Source organism: Terrapene carolina, unplaced genomic scaffold (assembly GCF_002925995.2).
Source record: "Terrapene carolina triunguis isolate 2854851 unplaced genomic scaffold, T_m_triunguis-2.0 Scaffold838, whole genome shotgun sequence".
Lineage (NCBI taxonomy): Eukaryota > Metazoa > Chordata > Testudines > Emydidae > Terrapene > Terrapene triunguis.
The window spans coordinates 15,701,383-15,706,189 of NW_020665189.1; positions in this window are offsets into that span (position 1 = coordinate 15,701,383).

The window sequence follows — 4,807 nt, forward strand, 5'->3', positions numbered from 1 at the left end:
GCTTCCTTTGCCTTCTTAGGTAAAAGAATTTGAGAGTGAGAAGAGATACCTGGGCTGTTTTTGCCTCTCACTTTTTAGTCCAATCCCCATTTAAAGTGGATTCCTTAGAGGATTTTCCCTCAAGGCAAAGTTTATTCAATGCATTTATTCAATGTGGAGTCTGGGGGTGAAAGTGGCCCCAGGCTTTCATCTTCCCTGTGTCTGGTGAAATGCAGATTTGCCTTGTCTCCACTTTGCTGTCTCAAGGACCTCATTTACTACTTGTATGTAAATTGAGGTAAACACATTTCTTTGTTTAAGATAGACCTGCTTAACTACTCCTGCCTAATGAGGGCGACATGGGTTTGACCATGTGCTCCCAACATCATACAGGGGGAAATTTGTAACTTTACATATAATGTTGACACACACATTTCACCACGGCATTATAGGCTATTTTGTACAAAGATCGTTATGTTGGCTATGAATACAGGGGTGCACTGGTCATAAATATTTTACATTTCAGCTGCTTTATCTATTTTTCCTTCTTTTTCTGTCTTTGATAAAAAGTTAACAAAAATGATAATAGTGCTTGTTACAATGGGAGTTGCTAGTCATAAATTGACATGCAAAACTGAAACGTTAAGTGTGGGGTTTTATTAGCCTCCTATTGGGTCCAAGACACCCCTTTTTCAATTGGCTCCCTAAGCCAAAAATTGTGGCCTTTACATCTGCCCTTGTAAACCAAAGATTGTAGATCCAAATCTTTCTGGATGTACACAGCATAATTCACCATGCAGCATTAAAAGGATCAGCAGTATAAAAACTGGAAACCTTTATTGTAAACTCTGTCACCATTATCCACTTTACACAAAAGCTTGTTTTAAAATTCTTGAACACACTGAGTATGTTTGGGCTAAGCATGCAAAACAAAAAAGGTTTTTAAATCATTAAATAAGGGTTTAATATTTTTTGGAATTTTACTTTTAACCAATGCTTTGTGTTTTTCTTTCATATAATTTTCAAGTTTGTTGCCAATCAGAGAACCTACATTCATGTAAAGGATAAGCTCTTAAAAAAAAAAAAAAAAAAAAAAAAAAAAAATGGTAAAATCTTAACCTTAAATTGCTTAAAAAAAAATACAGAACACAAACAAAAAACCCCACACCCATACTAAACTAACACCAGAGGTAACTCCTGTTAACAGAATGCCATCTTGATTCAGGTCTGCTGCTACCACATTGAGATGCTGTTTGCAGTCAAAGCATCTGAACTAAAGGCTAGTGCAGCACCAAACTGTTGTAATGTGCTTTATTTATTTTATGCATGTAAGTCAGCGTAGTAGTGCAGGTTAAGATTCCTGAGATGGGCTAAATTGCCATGATGTCCTCACACAGATGCTGGGGGTAAAACAGGTGAACATCTGTCATGAAATAAAAATGCCTGCCTCTGGTTTTGCAAGTGGCTGATGAATGCAAAAAAAAAAAATGGCTCCAAAGATCATGAATTTGTTGCTTCTTTTGAAACACTATATTTGGGTAAAGAGACTGTTAAACACTAGAGATTTCTCCAAGTAAGCAAGCTTAACCATTTCTGCATAGAATTTTCAGTTTGTGTAAGTGTGCAGCTTTACCAGTACAAGCTTAAAAAAGGGAAAGGGCGTTATTTCCCACCCTCTTCCCCCATCTCTACCCCGTCTAGGCATACAGACAAAAAAGTGGTTAGCCCGACCATATTTTTATGCATCTATGAACACACTGCCAACACCAGGTTAGGGTTTCCGTTTACTGCAAATGCAATACATTTTTAAGCTTTAATATTGAAAAGAGCTAACAAGTTTTATAACATCTAATCAAAAGGTAAATTCCAATTTTGGGATACCAAATCTGCAAACCTTAAAATACAAAAATACTTCATTTTATATTTGTAATTTATGAACCAACATGGTTATGCTTAAACAAAGCACATGAGATTTTTTTTTTTTTTTTTTAATAGGGGAAAGGCAATAAGTCGCATTTATTGAGAATACAGCAATTAGCACAGGGGTCGGCAACCTTTCAGAAGTGATGTGCCGAGTCTTCATTTATTCATTCTAATTTAAAGGTTTCGTGTGCCAGTAATACATTTTAACGTTTTTAGAAGGTCTCTTTCTAGAAGTCTATAATATATATATATAAAAATAACTAAACTATTGTTGTATGTAAAGTAAATAAGGTTTTTAAAATGTTTAAGAAGCTTCATTTAAAATTAAATTAAAATGCAGAGTCCCCAGACCAGTGGCCAGGACCCGGGCAGTGTGAGTGCCACTGAAAATCAGCTCGCGTGCCACCTTTGGCACGCGTGCCATAGGTTGCCTACCCCTGAATTAGCATATGCTATTCAGTCACACACACCATGCACACAGTCCCACCAGTCTGTTATAGTTACCAGTCCAGAGTCTGGATCAATCTAGTGGCCAGCCAGATTGGTCACAGAGGGGAGCTGAGCTCTGTCGGTCGCAATCTGATGCTCCTGGAGTTGTTGGCAAGACCAACCCAAAGCCCCATAGCAAAGTACCCTGTTCTGATAGACTTCAATGGAGAATGACTATAGATTTTGCTGTGTCAGTGGTTACTCCTATGTGAATGTTATCTTTTGATGGCCCAAAACACCTCCGGGAGGGTCATCCTGTCTGGTTTAGATTTAGTCTATTATCTTGTGTTTTAAGGGTGCTAGCCTTCACCTCAGGGTTGTCAATCTGCCCCTCCTCAACCATGGATGTGTGCCTCCTCAGTCCTTCTCCCTTGGCCATCTGGCTTCAACAATGGTCTTCAGACCTTATCTTTTCCTGATGCATGCATTCCTCATTCACATGAACAGTTCTTTACAGAGACCTTCAAAAAGGTAACAAATAGTTTTATATTAAACAAAAAAGGCATTGTAAATTAGGCCTTAGTTGACAGATTTAGTATCTTTTCCTACATTGGGGCCTAGGCCTTTGAAATTCCTCTAATCTAATTAACATAGACACAGACAAGATCCTGCCTGTTACTTGCAAATCATGAATAAAAAGAAAATGGCTAATACTAGCATCCACTATCCTATTAATTTATTCTAATACCTTAATTCTTACTACAAGACATACACTGTATATAACCAAAACATAACCAATTATATAACATCAGAACTACTACACAAATTTAGTTCATAATGAGAAGGGATGTCATGCAGAGGCCTAAATTCTAAACTATCCAAATTAACCTTTATATAAAATTGTTTGTAAGAGTCAAACCCAAGTAGACTGGTTCAAATTGGATTGCTTACAAGAACAGGGATAAGGGGTCTTCCAGGATTGGTAGAGGCACTAATTGATCTAGCAAGCTCAAATTCTAGAACTGGGAGGAAACATTTATAGTTGAAGTCACCAGTGTGTTGATTGGTTAATGTTAATGGCATGAGGCTGCTGCCCCTTCCTAGACAGTTAATGGGTGCAAGGTGATGGGTAACCCGAAAGGAGTGAGCTCTCTCATGGCTGCCACACCCATTGGCTCTTGGGACCCTGCTATCCATCAGGATACCTTTGGGGCTTCATCATCCTGATCCTGAAAGGCATCCTGAACCAATCAGGCTAAAGCAGGGGTGGGCAAACTTTTTGGCCTAAGGGTTGCATCGGGTTTCAGAAATTGTATGGAGGGCCAGTTAGGGGAGGCTGTGCCTCCCCAAACAGCCAGGCATGGCCTGGCTCCCACCCCCCCTCCCACCCCCCCCCCCCCCCCCCCCCCCCCCTACCGCCCCCCCCCCCCCATCTAACCAACCCCTTTCCTTCCTGACTGTCGTGTCCCCCCTGGGGACCCCTGCTCCCAGACAGCCCTCCTGGGACCCCCGTTCCTGATGGACCCCCACTGCCCCATCCAATCCCTTCTCTCCTTTCTGACTGCCCCCACCCCGCTCCCTGCCCCCTTACCGCCCTGCCTGGAGCACTGGTAGCTGGCGGCGCTGGAGCCAGCCACGCACTGCGTGCAGCACAGAGCACCAGATCAGGCCGGGCTCTGCTACCCCAGGAGCTCACAGCCCTGCTGCCCAGAGCATTGGACCCATGGCGCAGTGAGCTGAGGCTGCGGGGGAGGGACGACAGCAGGAGAGGGGCTGGGGGCTAGCCTCCCAGGCCAGGAGCTCAGGGGCTGGGCAGAACGGTCCCGCAGGCTGGATGTGGCCCATGGACCATAGTTTGCCCATCTTTAGGCTAGAGAATGGATGAGAACAGCACTGGCACCACTTTCAGCTAAATCCTGAACCCCACTCAGAATGTGGGACATGGGTTCCTACTCTCAACCCAAAAAAGTAATGCCCTGCACAGCCCAATACAGTAACTCGTCACTTAACTGCGTTAATCGGGACTTTTGTTGCAGATCAATTAGAGAACATGCTCGTTTAAAGTTGTGCAATGCTCCCTTATAATATTATTGTTTGGCAGCTGCCTGCTTTGTCCACTGCTTGCAGAAAGAGCAGCCTGTTGGAGCTAGCTGGTGGGGGCTTGGAACCAGGGTGGACTGGCAGCCCCCCAGCAGCTCCCCTAAGTTCCCTGTGAGGCAGCTGCCCAGCAGCAATTGCCAGGCAGTTCAGCTGTCCCTCCCCCCACTGCCATGCGCTGCTCCTGCCCTTTGCCTTGGAGCTGCTCCCAGGAGCCTCCTGCTTGCTGTGCAATGGGGGGGGGGGGAAGAAGAGGGGTGCTAATGTCAGGGTGTCCCCCTCCCCCCTACTCCTTTACCCCATCTCCACAGAGCAGGGTGGGGGGGGGGGGTGTATGACAGGGCTCAGGATGGAGGGAGCTTGCTGGCAGCAGCTGCCT